Here is an 18,519-nt window from a genome sequence, read left to right as displayed (position 1 = left end):
CTTTGTTTACTAAAATATTGAATGCTTATGTCTTATAACTTTAGTAGGAAAGTATTCTAATGACTTGCTTATGACACCCCATAGAATATATTATGTTTAGTACCTTGGACACTGTAGCTTTTTCACTTAAATCTCTGATAAATTGGGTATCTGTTGTGCACAGTCTGGTTAGCACAGTTAGTAAGGTGTTGGGTTTGCACTATCAAATTAAGACTGTCATTGGTTCGAATCACATGTAAGCATGTTTTTCTTTTACTAGTGTGGTTTGTGGCTCTATATTATGAATGCCTATGTCTTTTAACAACAATAGTCAAGTCTTCCAATGGACTTTTTAGTGACACCCAATAGATAGATTTATTTTCTCTTTGTTTACTCAAATATTGAATGCATATGTCTTATAACTTTAGTAGGAAAGTATTCTAATGACTTGCTTATGTCACCCTGTAGAATATTTCATGTTTAGTACCTTGGACATTGTAGCTTATTTACTTAAATATCTGATAAATTGCTAGACTGGTATGCACAGACTGGTTAGCACAGTTGGTAAAGTGTTGGGTTTGCACTGTCAAATTATGACTGTAAATGGTTTGAATACCATGTAAGCTTGTTTTTATTTTACTAGTGTGGTTTGTAGCTCTATACAATGTAATGCATATGTATTTTAACAACAATAATCAAATCTTCCAATGGACTTTTTAGTGAAACCCAATAGATAGCTTTATTTTCTCTTTGTTTACTCAAATATTGAATGCATATGTCTTATAACTTTAGTAGGAAAGTATTCTAATGACTTGCTTATGACACCCCATAGAATATATTATGTTTAGTACCTTGGACACTGTAGCTTATTCACTTAAAGCTCTGATAAATTGTGTGTCTGGTATGCACAGTCTGGTTAGCACAGTTAGTAAGGTGTTGGGTTTGCACTACCAAATTAAGACTGTCATTGGTTTGAAACCCATGTTATCATGTTTTTAGTGTGGTTTGTGGCTCTATAATATGAATGCCTATGTCTTTTAACAATAATAGTCAAGTCTTCCAATGGACTTTTTAGTGAAACCCAATAGATAGCTTTATTTTCTCTTTGTTTACTCAAATTTATAAAGCATATGTCTTATAACTTCAGTAGGAAAGTATTCTAATGACTTGCTTATGACACCCCATAGAATATATTATGTTTAGAACCTTTTACAATGTAGCTTATTCACTTAAATCTCTGATAAATCGTGTGTCTGATATGCACAGTAAGGTTAGCACAATTAGAAAGGTGTTTCATTTGCACTATTAAATTAAAGCTGTCATTGGTTCAAATCCCATGTTATCATGTTTTTAGTTTACTAGTGTGGTTTGTGACTCTATAATATGAATGCCTATGTCTTTTAACAACAATAGTCAAGTCTTCCAATGGACTTTTTAGTGAAACCCAACAGATAGCTTTATTTTCTCTTTGTTTACTCAAATTATGAAAGCATATGTCTTATAACTTTAGTAGGAAAGTATTCTAATGACTTGCTTATGACACCCCATAGAATATATTATGTTTAGAACCTTTTACACTGTAGCTTATTCACTTAAATCTCTCATAAATTGTATGTCTGGTATGCACAGTCTGGTTAGCAAAGTTAGTAAGGTGTTGAGTTTGCACTATCAAATTAAGGCTGTCATTGGTTTGAATCCCGTGTCATCATGTTTTTATTTTACTAGTGTGGATTGTGGCTCTATAATATGAATGCCTATGTCTTTTAACAACAAAAGTCAAGTCTACCAATGGACTTTTTAGTGAAACCCAATAGATAGCTTTATTTTCTCTTTGTTTACTCAAATATTGAATGCATATGTCTTATAACTTTAGTAGGAAAGTATTCTAATGACTTGCTTATGATATCCCATGGAATAAAGTATGTTTAGTACCTTGGACTTTGTAGCTTATTTACTTAAACCTCTGATAAATTGGATGACTGTTAAGCTCAGACTGGTTAGCACAGTTGGTAAGGTGTTGGGTTTGCACTATCAAAGGAAGACTATCTTTGGTTTGAATCCCATGTCATCATGTTTTTATTTTACTAGTGTGGATTGTGGCTCTATAATATGAATGCCTATGTCTTTTAACAACAAAAGTCAAGTCTTCCAATGGACTTTTTAGTGAAACCCAATAGATAGCTTTATTTTCTCTTTGTTTACTCAAATATTGAATGCAAATGTCTTATAACTTTAGTAGGAAAGTATTCTAATGACTTGCTTATGACACCCCATAGAATATATTATGTTAAGTACATTGGACACTGTAGCTTATTCACTTAAAGCTCTGATAAATTGTATGTCTGGTATGCACAGTCTGGTTAGCACAGTTAGTAAGGTGTTGGGTTTGCACTATCAAATTAAGACTGTCATTGGTTTGAAACCCATGTTATCATGTTTTTAGTGTGGTTTGTGGCTCTATAATATGAATGCCTATGTCTTTTAACAATAATAGTCAAGTCTTCTAATGGACTTTTTAGTGAAACCCAATAGATAGCTTTATTTTCTCTTTGTTTACTCAAATTTTTAAAGCATATGTCTTATAACTTCAGTAGGAAAGTATTCTAATGACTTGCTTATGACACCCCATAGAATGTAATATGTTTAGAACCTTGGACACTGTAGCTTATTCACTTAAATCTCTCATAAATTGTATGTCTGGTATGCACAGTCTGGTTAGCACAGTTAGTAAGATGTTGAGTTTGCACTATCAAATAAGGCTGTCATTGGTTTGAATCCTATGTCATCATGTTTTTATTTTACTAGTGTGGTTTGTGGCTCTATATTAAGAATGCCTATGTCTTTTAACAACAATAGTCAAGTCTTTCAATGGACTTTTTAGTGACACCCTATGGATAGCTTTATTTTCTCTTTGTTTACTCAAATATTGAAAGCATATGTTTTATAACTTTAGTAGGAAAGTATTCTAATGACTTGCTTATGACACCCCATAGAATATATTATGTTTAGTACCTTGGACACTGTAGCTTATTCACTTAAACCTCTGATAAATTGTCTGTTTGGTATGCACAGTCTGGTTAGCACAGTTAGTAAGGTGTTGGGTTTGCACTATCAAATTAAGACTGTCATTGGTTCGAATCACATGTTATCATGTTTTTAGTTTTCTAGTGTGGTTTGTGGCTCTATAATATGAATGCCTATGTCTTTTAACAACAATAGTCAAGTCTTCCAATGGACTTTTTAGTGAAACCCAACAGATAGCTTTATTTTCTCTTTGTTTACTCAAATTATGAAAGCATATGTCTTATAACTTTAGTATGAAAGTATTCTAATGACTTGCTTATGACACCCCATAGAATATATTATGTTTAGAACCTTTTACACTGTAGCTTATTCACTTAAATCTCTCATAAATTGTATGTCTGGTATGCACAGTCTGGTTAGCACAGTTAGTAAAGTGTTGAGTTTGCACTATCAAACTAAGGCTGTCATTGGTTTGAATCCTGTGTCATCATGTTTTTATTTTACTAGTGTGGATTGTGGCTCTATAATATGAATGCCTATGTCTTTTAACAACAAAAGTCAAGTCTACCAATGGACTTTTTAGTGAAACCCAATAGATAGCTTTATTTTCTCTTTGTTTACTCAAATATTGAATGCATATGTCTTATAACTTTAGTAGGAAAGTATTCTAATGACTTGCTTATGATATCCCATGGAATAAAGTATGTTTAGCACCTTGGACTTTGTAGCTTATTTACTTAAACCTCTGATAAATTGGATGACTCTTAAGCTCAGACTGGTTAGCACAGTTGGTAAGGTGTTGGGTTTGCACTATCAAAGGAAGACTATCTTTGGTTTGAATCCCATGTCATCATGTTTTTATTTTACTAGTGTGGATTGTGGCTCTATAATATGAATGCCTATGTCTTTTAACAACAAAAGTCAAGTCTTCCAATGGACTTTTTAGTGAAACCCAATAGATAGCTTTATTTTCTCTTTGTTTACTCAAATATTGAATGCAAATGTCTTATAACTTTAGTAGGAAAGTATTCTAATGACTTGCTTATGATACCCCATAGAATATATTATGTTTAGTACATTGGACACTGTAGCTTATTCACTTAAAGCTCTGATAAATTGTATGTCTGGTATGCACAGTCTGGTTAGCACAGTTAGTAAGGTGTTGGGTTTGCACTATCAAATTAAGACTGTCATTGGTTTGAAACCCATGTTATCATGTTTTTAGTGTGGTTTGTGGCTCTATAATATGAATGCCTATGTCTTTTAACAATAATAGTCAAGTCTTCCAATGGACTTTTTAGTGAAACCCAATAGATAGCTTTATTTTCTCTTTGTTTACTCAAATTTTTAAAGCATATGTCTTATAACTTCAGTAGGAAAGTATTCTAATGACTTGCTTATGACACCCCATAGAATGTAATATGTTTAGAACCTTGGACACTGTAGCTTATTCACTTAAATCTCTCATAAATTGTATGTCTGGTATGCACAGTCTGGTTAGCACAGTTAGTAAGATGTTGAGTTTGCACTATCAAATAAGGCTGTCATTGGTTTGAATCCTATGTCATCATGTTTTTATTTTACTAGTGTGGTTTGTGGCTCTATATTAAGAATGCCTATGTCTTTTAACAACAATAGTCAAGTCTTTCAATGGACTTTTTAGTGACACCCTATGGATAGCTTTATTTTCTCTTTGTTTACTCAAATATTGAAAGCATATGTTTTATAACTTTAGTAGGAAAGTATTCTAATGACTTGCTTATGACACCCCATAGAATATATTATGTTTAGTACCTTGGACACTGTAGCTTATTCACTTAAACCTCTGATAAATTGTCTGTTTGGTATGCACAGTCTGGTTAGCACAGTTAGTAAGGTGTTGGGTTTGCACTATCAAATCAAGACTGTCATTGGTTCGAATCCCATGTTATCATGTTTTTAGTTTTCTAGTGTGGTTTGTGGCTCTATAATATGAATGCCTATGTCTTTTAACAATAATAGTCAAGTCTTCCAATGGACTTTTTAGTTAAACCCAACAGATAGCTTTATTTTCTCTTTGTTTACTCAAATTATGAAAGCATATGTCTTATAACTTTAGTATGAAAGTATTCTAATGACTTGCTTATGACACCCCATAGAATATATTATGTTTAGAACATTTTACACTGTAGCTTATTCACTTAAATCTCTCATAAATTGTATGTCTGGTATGCACAGTCTGGTTAGCACAGTTAGTAAGGTGTTGAGTTTGCACTATCAAATTAAGGCTGTCATTGGTTTGAATCCCATGTCATCATGTTTTTATTTTACTAGTGTGGATTGTGGCTCTATAATATGAATGCCTATGTCTTTTAACAACAAAAGTCAAGTCTTCCAATGGACTTTTTAGTGAAACCCAATAGATAGCTTTATTTTCTCATTGTTTACTCAAATATTGAATGCTTATGTCTTATAAATTTAGTAGGAAAGTATTCTTATGACTTGCTTATGACACCCCAAGGAATATAGTACCTTGGACTTTGAAGCTAATTTACTTAAACCTCTGATAAATTGTGTGTCTGGTATGCACAGTCTGGTTAGCACAGTTAGTAAGGTATTGGGTTTACACTATCAAATTAAGTCTGGTATTGGTTTGAATCACATATTATCATGTTTTTAGTTTACTAGTGTGGTTTGTGGCTCTATAATATGAATGCCTATGTCTTTTAACAACAATAGTCAAGTCTTCCAATGGACTTTTTAGTGACACCCAATATATAGCTTTATTTTCTCATTATTTACTCAAATATTGAATGCTTATGTCTTATAAATTTAGTAGGAAAGTATTCTAATGACTTGCTTATGACACTCTGTAGATTATTTCATGTTTAGTTCCTTGGACATTGTAGTTTATTTACTTAAATCTCTGATAAATTGTGTGACTGGTATGCACAGACTGGTTAGCACAGTTGGTAAGGTGTTGGCTTTGCACTATCAAATTATGACTGTAAATGGTTTGAATACCATGTAAGCTTGTTTTTATTTTACTAGTGTGGTTTGTAGCTCTATACAATGTAATGCATATGTATTTTAACAACAATAATCAAATCTTCCAATGGACTTCTTAGTGAAACCCAATAGATGGCTTTATTTTCACTTTGTTTACTCAAATATTGAATGCATATGTCTTATAACTTTAGTAGGAAAGTATTCTAATGATTTGCTTATGATATCCCATGGAATATAGTATGTTTAGTATCTTGGACTTTGTAGCTTATTTACTTAAACCTCTGATAAATTTTGTGACTGATATGCACAGACTGGTTAGCACAGTTGGTAAGGTGTTGGGTTTGCACTATCAAATTAAGACTGTCATTGCTTCGAATCCCATGTTATCATGTTTTCTAGTGTGGTTTGTGGCTCTATAATATGAATGCCTATGTCTTTTAACAACAATAGTCAAGTCTTCCAATGGACTTTTTAGTGAAACCCAACAGATAGCTTTATTTTCTCTTTGTTTACTCAAATTATGAAAGCATATGTCTTATAACTTTAGTAGGAAAGTATTCTAATTACTTGCTTATGACACCCCATAGAATATATTATGTTTAGAACCTTTTACACTGTAGCTTATTCACTTAAATCTCTCATAAATTGTATGTCTGGTATGCACAGTCTGGTTAGCACAGTTAGTAAGGTGTTGAGTTTGCACTATCAAACTAAGGCTGTCATTGGTTTGAATCCCGTGTCATCATGTTTTTATTTTACTAGTGTGGATTGTGGCTCTATAATATGAATGCTTATGTCTTTTAACAACAAAAGTCAAGTCTACCCATGGACTTTTTAGTGAAACCCAATAGATAGCTTTATTTTCTCTTTGTTTACTCAAATATTGAATGCATATGTCTTATAACTTTAGTAGGAAAGTATTCTAATGACTTGCTTATGATATCCCATGGAATAAAGTATGTTTAGTACCTTGGACTTTGTAGCTTATTTACTTAAACCTCTGATAAATTGGATGACTGTTAAGCTCAGACTGGTTAGCACAGTTGGTAACGTGTTGGGTTTGCACTATCAAAGGAAGACTATCATTGGTTTGAATCCCATGTCATCATGTTTTTATTTTACTAGTGTGGATTGTGGCTCTATAATATGAATGCCTATGTCTTTTAACAACAAAAGTCAAGTCTTCCAATGGACTTTTTAGTGAAACCCAATAGATAGCTTTATTTTCTCTTTGTTTACTCAAATATTGAATGCAAATGTCTTATAACTTTAGTAGGAAAGTATTCTAATGACTTGCTTATGACACCCCATAGAATATATTATGTTTAGTACCTTGGACACTGTAGCTTATTCACTTAAAGCTCTGATAAATTGTCTGTCTGGTATGCACAGTCTGGTTAGCACAGTTAGTAAGGTGTTGGGTTTGCACTATCAAATTAAGACTGTCATTGGTTTGAAACCCATGTTATCATGTTTTTAGTGTGGTTTGTGGCTCTATAATATGAATGCCTATGTCTTTTAACAATAATAGTCAAGTCTTTCAATGGACTTTTTAGTGAAACCCAATAGATAGCTTTATTTTCTCTTTGTTTACTCAAATTTTTAAAGCATATGTCTTATAACTTCAGTAGGAAAGTATTCTAATGACTTGCTTATGACACCCCATAGAATGTAATATGTTTAGAACCTTGGACACTGTAGCTTATTCACTTAAATCTCTCATAAATTGTATGTCTGGTATGCACAATCTGGTTAGCACAGTTAGTAAGATGTTGAGTTTGCACTATCAAATTAAGGCTGTCATTGGTTTGAATCCTATGTCATCATGTTTTTATTTTACTAGTGTGGTTTGTGGCTCTATATTAAGAATGCCTATGTCTTTTAACAACAATAGTCAAGTCTTCCAATGGACTTTTTAGTGACACCCTATGGATAGCTTTATTTTCACATTGTTTACTCAAATATTGAATGCTTATGTCTTATAAATTTAGTAGGAAAGTATTCTAATGACTTGCTTATGACACCCCATAGAATATATTATGTTTAGTACCTTGTACACTGTAGCTTATTCACTTAAATCTCTGATAAATCGTGTGTCTGGTATGCACAGTAAGGTTAGCACAATTAGAAAGGTGTTGTATTTGCACTATCAAATTAAAACTGTCATCGGTTCAAATCCCATGTTATCATGTTTTTAGTTTACTAGTGTGGTTTGTGGCTCTATAATATGAATGCCTATGTCTTTTAACAACAATAGTCAAGTTTTCCAATGGACTTTTTAATGAAACCCAATAGATAGCTTTATTGTATGTTTGTTTACTAAAATATTGAATACTTATGTCTTATAACTTTAGTAGGAAAGTATTCTAATGACTTGCTTATGACACCCCATAGAATATATTATGTTTAGTACCTTGGACACTGTAGCTTATTCACTTAAATCTCTGATAAATTGGGCATCTTTTATGCACAGTCTGGTTAGCACAGTTAGTAAGGTGTTGGGTTTGCACTATCAAATTAAGGCTGTCATTGGTTTGAATCCCATGTCATCATGTTTTTATTTTACTAGTGTGGATTGTGGCTCTCTAATATGAATGCCTATGTCTTTTAACAACAAAAGTCAAGTCTTCCAATGGACTTTTTAGTGAAACCCAATAGATAGCTTTATTTTCTCTTTGTTTACTCAAATATTGAATGCATATGTCTTATAACTTTAGTAGGAAAGTATTCTAATGACTTGCTTATGATATCCCATGGAATATAGTATGTTTAGTACCTTGGACTTTGTAGCTTATTTACTTAAACCTCTGATAAATTTAGTGACTGTTATGCACAGACTGGTTAGCACAGTTGGTAAGGTGTTGGGTTTGCACTATTAAAGGAAGACTGTCATTGGTTTGAATCCCATGTAAGCATTTTCTTATTTTACTAGTGTGGTTTGTGGCTCTATATTATGAATGCCTATGTCTTTTAACAACAAAAGTCAAGTCTTCCAATGGACTTTTTAGTGAAACCCAATAGATAGCTTTATTTTCTCTTTGTTTACTCAAATTTTTAAAGCATATGTCTTATAACTTCAGTAGTAAAGTATTCTAATGACTTGCTTATGACACCCCATAGAATGTATTATGTTTAGAACCTTGGACACTGTAGCTTATTCACTTAAATCTCTGATAAATTGGGTGTCTGTTATGCACAGTCTAGTTAGCACAGATAGTAAGGTGTTGAGTTTGCACTATCAAATTAAGATTGTCATTGGTTAGATTCACATGTAAGCATGTTTTTATTTTACTAGTGTGGTTTGTGGCTCTATATTATGAATGCCTATGTCTTTTAACAACAATAGTCAAGTCTTCCAATGGACTTTTTAGTGACACCCAATAGATAGATTTATTTTCTCTTTGTTTACTCAAATATTGATTGCATATGTCTTATAACTTTAGTAGGAAAGTTTACTAATGACTTGCTTATGACACCTCATAGAATATATTATGTTTAGTCCCTTGTACACTGTAGCTTATTCACTTAAATCTCTGATAAATTGTGTGTCTGGTATGTACAGTAAGGTTAGCACAATTAGAAAGGTGTTGTATTTGCACTATCAAATAAAGGCTGTCATTGGTTCAAATCCCATGTTATCATGTTTTTAGTTTACTAGTGTGGTTTGTGGCTCTATAATATGAATGCCTATGTCTTTTAACAACAATAGTCAAGTTTTCCAATGGACTTTTTAGTGAAACCCAATAGATAGCTTTATTGTATCTTTGTTTACTAAAATATTGAATGCTTATGTCTTATAACATTAGTAGGAAAGTATTCTAATGACTTGCTTATGACACGCCATAGAATATATTATGTTTAGTACCTTGGACACTGTAGCTTATTCACTTAAATCTCTGTTAAATTGTGCATCTGTTATGCACAGTCTGGTTAGCACAGTTAGTAAGGTGTTGGGTTTGCACTATCAAATTAAGACTGTCATTGGTTCGAATCACATGTAAGCATGTTTTTATTTTACTAGTGTGGTTTGTGGCTCTATATTATGAATGCCTATGCCTTTTAACAACAATAGTCAAGTCTTCCAATGGACTTTTTAGTGACACCCAATAGATAGCTTTATTTTCTCTTTGTTTACTCAAATATTGAATGCATATGTCTTATAAATTTAGTAGGAAAGTATTCTAATGACTTGCTTATGACACCCCATAGAATATATTATGTTTAGTACCTTGGACACTGTAGCTTATTCACTTAAACCTCTGATAAATTGTTTGTCTGGTATGCACGGTCTGGTTAGCACAGTTAGTAAGGTGTTGGGTTTGCACTATCAAATTAAGATGGTCATTGTTTCGAATCCCATGTTGTCATGTTTTTATTTTACTAGTGTGGTTTGTGGCTCTATATTATGAATACCTATGTCTTTTAACAACAATAGTCAAGTCTTCCAATGGCCTTTTTAGTGACACCCAATAGATAGCTTTATTTTCTCATTGTTTACTCAAATATTGAATGCTTATGTCTTATAAATTTAGTAGGAAAGTATTCTAATGACTTGCTTATGACACCCCAAGGAATTTAGTATGTTTAGTACCTTGGACTTTGAAGCTTATTTACTTAAACCTCTGATAAATTGTGTGTCTGGTATGCACAGTCTGGTTATCACAGTTAGTAAGGTATTGGGTTTACACTATCAAATTAAGTCTGTCATTGGTTCGAGTTCCATGTTATCATGTTTTTAGTTTACTATTGTGGTTTGTGGCTCTATAATATGAATGCCTATGTCCTTTAACAACAATAGTCAAGTCTTCCAATGGACTTTTTAGTGACACCCAATATATAGCTTTATTTTCTCATTATTTACTCAAATATTGAATGCTTATGTCTTATAAATTTAGTAGGAAAGTATTCTAATGACTTGCTTATGACACCCTGTAGATTATTTCATGTTTAGTACCTTGGACATTGTAGTTTATTTACTTAAATCTCTGATAAATTGTGTGAGTGGTATGCACAGTCTGGTTAGCACAGTTAGTAAGGTGTTGGGTTTGCACTATCAAATTAAGACTGTCATTGGTTCGAATCACATGTAAGCATGTTTTTCTTTTACTAGTGTGGTTTGTAGCTCTATACAATGTAATGTATATGTATTTTAACAACAATAATCAAATCTTCCAATGGACTTTTTAGTGAAACCCAATAGATAGCTTTATTTTCTCTTTGTTTACTCTTTGTTTACTCAAATATTGAATGCATATGTCTTATAACTTTAGTAGGAAAGTATTCTAATGATTTGCTTATGATATCCCATGGAATATAGTATGTTTAGTAACTTGGACTTTGTAGCTTATTTACTTAAACCTCTGATAAATTTTTTGACTGGTATTCACAGACTGGTTAGCACAGTTGGTAAGGTGTTGGGTTTGCACTATCAAAGTAAGACTGTCGTTGGTTTGAATCCCCTGTAAGCATGTTCTTATTTTACTAGTGTGGTTTGTGGCTCTGTATTACGAATGCCTATGTCTTTTAACAACAAAAGTCAAGTCTTCCAATGGACTTTTTAGTGAAACCCAATAGATAGCTTTATTTTCTCTTTGTTTACTCAAATATTGAAAGCATATGTTTTATAACTTTAGTAGGAAAGTATTCTAATGACTTGCTTATGACACCCCATAGAATATATTATGTTTAGTACCTTGGACACTGTAGCTTATTCATTTAAACCTCTGATAAATTGTCTGTCTGGTATGCACAGTCTGGTTAGCACAGTTAGTAAGGTGTTGGGTTTGCACTATCAAATTAAGGCTGTCATTGCTTCGAATCCCATGTTATCATGTTTTCTAGTGTGGTTTGTGGCTCTATAATATGAATGCCTATGTCTTTTAACAACAATAGTCAAGTCTTCCAATGCACTTTTTAGTGAAACCCAACAGATAGCTTTATTTTCTCTTTGTTTACTCAAATTATTAAAGCATATGTCTTATAACTTTAGTAGGAAAGTATTCTAATGACTTGCTTATGACACCCCATAGAATATATTATGTTTAGAACCTTTTACACTGTAGCTTATTCACTTAAATCTCTCATAAATTGTATGTCTGGTATGCACAGTCTGGTTAGCACAGTTAGTAAGGTGTTGAGATTGCACTATCAAATTAAGGCTGTCATTGGTTTGAATCCCGTGTCATCATGTTTTTATTTTACTAGTGTGGATTGTGGCTCTATAATATGAATGCCTATGTCTTTTAACAACAAAAGTCAAGTCTTCCAATGGACTTTTTAGTGAAACCCAATAGATAGCTTTATTTTCTCTTTGTTTACTCAAATATTGAATGCATATGTCTTATAACTTTAGTAGGAAAGTATTCTAATGACTTGCTTATGACACCCCATAGAATATATTATGTTTAGAACCTTTTACACTGTAGCTTATTCACTTAAATCTCTCATAAATTGTTTGTCTGGTATGCTCTGTCTGGTTAGCACAGTTAGTAAGGTGTTGAGTTTGCACTATCAAATTAAGGATGTCATTGGTTTGAATCCTGTGTCATCATGTTTTTATTTTACTAGTGTGGATTGTGGCTCTATAATATGAATGCCTATGTCTTTTAACAACAAAAGTCAAGTCTACCAATAGACTTTTTAGTGAAACCCAATAGATAGCTTTATTTTCTCTTTGTTTACTCAAATATTGAATGCATATGTCTTATAACTTTAATAGGAAAGTATTCTAATGACTTGCTTATGATATCCCATGGAATATAGTATGTTTAGTACCTTGGACTTTGTAGCTTATTTACTTAAACCTCTGATAAATTGGACAACTATTATGCTCAGACTGGTTAGCACAGTTGGTAAGGTGTTGGGTTTGCACTATCAAAGGAAGACTATCATTGGTTTGAATCCCATGTCATTATGTTTTTATTTTACTAGTGTGGATTGTGGCTCTATAATATGAATGCCTATGTCTTTTAACAACAAAAGTCAAGTCTTCCAATGGACTTTTTAGTGAAACCCAATAGATAGCTTTATTTTCTCTTTGTTTACTCAAATATTGAATGCATATGTCTTATAACTTTAGTAGGAAAGTATTCTAATGACTTGCTTATGACACCCCATAGAATATATTATGTTTAGTACCTTGGACACTGTAGCTGATTCACTTAAAGCTCTGATAAATTGTCTGTCTGGTATGCACAGTCTGGTTAGCACAGTTAGTAAGGTGTTGGGTTTGCACTATCAAATTAAGACTGTCATTGGTTTGAAACCCATGTTATCATGTTTTTAGTTTTTGGTTGTGGCTCTATAATATGAATGCCTATGTCTTTTAACAACAAAAGTCAAGTCTTCCAATGGACTTTTTAGTGAAACCCAATAGATAGCTTTATTTTCTCTTTGTTTACTCAAATTTTTAAAGCATATGTCTTATAACTTCAGTAGGAAAGTATTCTAATGACTTGCTTATGACACCCCATAGAATGTAATATGTTTAGAACCTTGGACACTGTAGCTTATTCACTTAAATCTCTCATAAATTGTATGTCTGGTATGCACAGTCTGGTTAGCACAGTTAGTAAGATGTTGAGTTTGCACTATCAAATTAAGGCTGTCATTGGTTTGAATCCTATGTCATCATGTTTTTATTTTACTAGTGTGGTTTGTGGCTCTATATTAAGAATGCCTATGTCTTTTAACAACAATAGTCAAGTCTTCCAATGGACTTTTTAGTGACACCCTATGGATAGCTTTATTTTCACATTGTTTACTCAAATATTGAATGCTTATGTCTTATAAATTTAGTAGGAAAGTATTCTAATGACTTGCTTATGACACCCCATAGAATATATTATGTTTAGTACCTTGTACACTGTAGCTTATTCACTTAAATCTCTGATAAATCGTGTGTCTGGTATGCACAGTAAGGTTAGCACAATTAGAAAGGTGTTGTATTTGCACTATCAAATTAAAGCTGTCATTGGTTCAAATCCCATGTTATCATGTTTTTAGTTTACTAGTGTGGTTTGTGGCTCTATAATATAAATGCCTATGTCTTTTAACAACAATAGTCAAGTTTTCCAATGGACTTTTTAATGAAAACCAATAGATAGCTTTATTGTATCTTTGTTTACTAAAATATTGAATGCTTATGTCTTATAACTTTAGTAGGAAAGTATTCTAATGACTTGCTTATGACACCCCATAGACTATATTATGTTTAGTACCTTGGACACTGTAGCTTTTTCACTTAAATCTCTGATAAATTGGGCATCTGTTGTGCACAGTCTGGTTAGCACAGTTAGTAAGGTGTTGGGTTTGCACTATCAAATTAAAATTGTCATTGGTTCGAATCACATGTAAGCATGTTTTTCTTTTACTAGTGTGGTTTGTGGCTCTATATTATGAATGCCTATGTCTTTTAACAACAATAGTCAAGTCTTCCAATGGACTTTTTAGTGACACCCAATAGATAGCTTTATTTTCTCTTTGTTTACTCAAATATTGAATGCACATGTCTTATAACTTTAGTAGGAAAGTATTCTAATGACTTGCTTATGTCACCCTGTAGAATATTTCATGTTTAGTACCTTGGACATTGTAGCTTATTTACTTAAATATCTGATAAATTGCTAGACTGGTATGCACAGACTGGTTAGCACAGTTGGTAAAGTGTTGGGTTTGCACTGTCAAATTATGACTGTAAATGGTTTGAATACCATGTAAGCTTGTTTTTATTTTACTAGTGTGGTTTGTAGCTCTATACAATGTAATGCATATGTATTTTAACAACAATAATCAAATCTTCCAATGGACTTTTTAGTGAAACCCAATAGATAGCTTTATTTTCTCTTTGTTTACTCAAATATTGAATGCATATGTCTTATAACTTTAGTAGGAAAGTATTCTAATGATTTGCTTATGATATCCCATGGAATATAGTATGTTTAGTACCTTGGACTTTGTAGCTTATTCACTTAAACCTCTGATAAATTTTATGACTGGTATGCACAGACTGGTTAGCACAGTTGGTAAGGTGTTGGGTTTGCACTATCAAAGTAAGACTGTCGTTGGTTTGAATCCCCTGTAAGCATGTTCTTATTTTACTAGTGTGGTTTGTGGCTCTGTATTACGAATGCCTATGTCTTTTAACAACAAAAGTCAAGTCTTCCAATGGACTTTTTAGTGAAACCCAACAGATAGCTTTATTTTCTCTTTGTTTACTCAAATTATGAAAGCATATGTCTTATAACTTTAGTAGGAAAGTATTCTAATGACTTGCTTATGACACCCCATAGAATATATTATGTTTAGAACCTTTTACACTGTAGCTTATTCACTTAAATCTCTCATAAATTGTATGTCTGGTATGCACAGTCTGGTTAGCACAGTTAGTAAGGTGTTGAGTTTGCACTATCAAATTAAGGCTGTCATTGGTTTGAATCCCGTGTTATCATGTTTTTATTTTACTAGTGTGGATTGTGGCTCTATAATATGAATGCCTATGTCTTTTAACAACAAAAGTCAAGTCTTCCAATGGACTTTTTAGTGAAACCCAATAGATAGCTTTATTTTCTCTTTGTTTACTCAAATATTGAATGCATATGTCTTATAACTTTAGTAGGAAAGTATTCTAATGACTTGCTTATGATATCCCATGGAATATAGTATGTTTAGTACCTTGGACTTTGTAGCTTATTTACTTAAACCTCTGATAAATTGGATGACAGTTATGCTCAGACTGGTTAGCACAGTTGGTAAGGTGTTGGGTTTGCCCTATCAAATTAAGACTGTCATTGGTTTGAAACCCATGTTATCATGTTTTTAGTGTGGTTTGTGGCTCTATAATATGAATGCCTATGTCTTTTAACAATAATAGTCAAGTCTTCCAATGGACTTTTTAGTGAAACCCAATAGATAGCTTTATTTTCTCTTTGTTTACTCAAATTTTTAAAGCATATGTCTTATAACTTCAGTAGGAAAGTATTCTAATGACTTGCTTATGACACCCCATAGAATGTAATATGTTTAGAACCTTGGACACTGTAGCTTATTCACTTAAATCTCTCATAAATTGTATGTCTGGTATGCACAGTCTGGTTAGCACAGTTAGTAAGATGTTGAGTTTGCACTATCAAATTAAGGCTGTCATTGGTTTGAATCCTATGTCATCATGTTTTTATTTTACTAGTGTGGTTTGTGGCTCTATATTAAGAATGCTTATGTCTTTTAACAACAATAGTCAAGTCTTCCAATGGACTTTTTAGTGACACCCTATGGATAGCTTTATTTTCACATTGTTTACTCAAATATTGAATGCTTATGTCTTATAAATTTAGTAGGAAAGTATTCTAATGACTTGATTATGACACCCCATAGAATATATTATGTTTAGTACCTTGTACACTGTAGCTTATTGACTTAAATCTCTGATAAATCGTGTGTCTGGTATGCACAGTAAGGTTAGCACAATTAGAAAGGTGTTGTATTTGCACTATCAAATTAAAGCTGTCATTGTTTCAAATCCCATGTTATCATGTTTTTAGTTTACTAGTGTGGTTTGTGGCTCTATAATATGAATGCCTATGTCTTTTAACAACAACAGTCAAGTTTTCCAATGGACTTTTTAATGAAACCCAATAGATAGCTTTATTGTATCTTTGTTTACTAAAATATTGAATGCTTATGTCTTATAACTTTAGTAGGAAAGTATTCTAATGACTTGCTTATGACACCCCATAGAATATATTATGTTTAGTACCTTGGACACTGTAGCTTATTCACTTAAATCTCTGATAAATTGGGCATCTGTTATGCACAGTCTGGTTAGCACAGTTAGTAAGGTGTTGGGTTTGCACTATCAAAATAAGACTGTCATTGGTTTGAGTCCCCTGTTATCATGTTCTTATTTTATTAGTGTGGTTTGTGGCTCTGTATTACGAATGCATATGTCTTTTAACAACAAAAGTCAAGTGTTCCAATGGACTTTTTAGTGAAACCCAATAGATAGCTTTATTTTCTCTTTGTTTACTCAAATATTGAAAGCATATGTTTTATAACTTTAGTAGGAAAGTATTCTAATGACTTGCTTATGACACCCCATAGAATATAATATGTTTAGTACCTTGGACACTGTAGCTTATTCACTTAAACCTCTGATAAATTGTCTGTCTGGTATGCACAGTCTGTTTAGCACAGTTAGTAAGGTGTTGGGTTTGCACTATCAAATTAAGACTGTCATTGCTTCGAATCCTATGTTATCATGTTTTCTAGTGTGGTATGTGGCTCTATAATATGAATGCCTATGTCTTTTAACAACAATAGTCAAGTCTTCCAATGGACTTCTTAGTGAAACCCAACAGATAGCTTTATTTTCTCTTTGTTTACTCAAATTATGAAAGCATATGTCTTATAACTTTAGTAGGAAAGTATTCTAATGACTTGCTTATGACACCCCATAGAATATATTATGTTTAGAACCTTTTACACTGTAGCTTATTCACTTAAATCTCTCATAAATAGTATGCCTGGTATGCACAGTCTGGTTAGCACAGTTAGTAAGGTGTTGAGTTTGCACTATCAAATTAAGGTTGTCATTGGTTTGAATTCCATGTCATCATGTTTTTATTTTACTAGTGTGGATTGTGGCTTTATAATATGAATGCCTATGTCTTTTAACAACAAAAGTCAAGTCTACCAATGGACTTTTTATTTGAAACCCAATAGATAGCTTTATTTTCTCTTTGTTTACTCAAATATTGAATGCATATGTCTTATAACTTTAGTAGGAAAGTATTCTAATGACTTGCTTATGATATCCCATGGAATATAGTATGTTTAGTACCTTGGACTTTGTAGCTTATTTACTTAAACCTCTGATAAATTGGACGACTGTTATGCTCAGACTGGTTAGCACAGTTGGTAAAGTGTTGGGTTTGCACTATCAAAGGAAGACTATCATTGGTTTGAATCCTATGTCGTCATGTTTTTATTTTACTAGTGTGGATTGTGGCTCTATAATATGAATGCCTATGTCTTTTAACAACAAAAGTCAAGTCTTCCAATGGACTTTTTAGTGAAACCCAATAGATAGCTTTATTTTCTCTTTGTTTACTCAAATATTGAATGCATATGTCTTATAACTTTAGTAGGAAAGTATTCTAATGACTTGCTTATGACACCCCATAGAATATATTATGTTTAGTACCTTGGACACTGTAGCTTATTCACTTAAAGCTCTGATAAATTGTGTGTCTGGTATGCACAGTCTGGTTAGCACAGTTAGTAAGGTGTTGGGTTTGCACTACCAAATTAAGACTGTCATTGGTTTGAAACCCATGTTATCATGTTTTTAGTGTGGTTTGTGGCTCTATAATATGAATGCCTATGTCTTTTAACAATAATAGTCAAGTCTTCCAATGGACTTTTTAGTGAAACCCAATAGATAGCTTTATTTTCTCTTTGTTTACTCAAATTTATAAAGCATATGTCTTATAACTTCAGTAGGAAAGTATTCTAATGACTTGCTTATGACAC

This window comes from Pseudophryne corroboree, chromosome 8, assembly GCF_028390025.1.
Source record: "Pseudophryne corroboree isolate aPseCor3 chromosome 8, aPseCor3.hap2, whole genome shotgun sequence".
NCBI lineage: Eukaryota > Metazoa > Chordata > Amphibia > Anura > Myobatrachidae > Pseudophryne > Pseudophryne corroboree.
The sequence above is the reverse complement of the archived record's forward strand: the minus strand, read 5'-3'. Positions refer to the sequence as shown.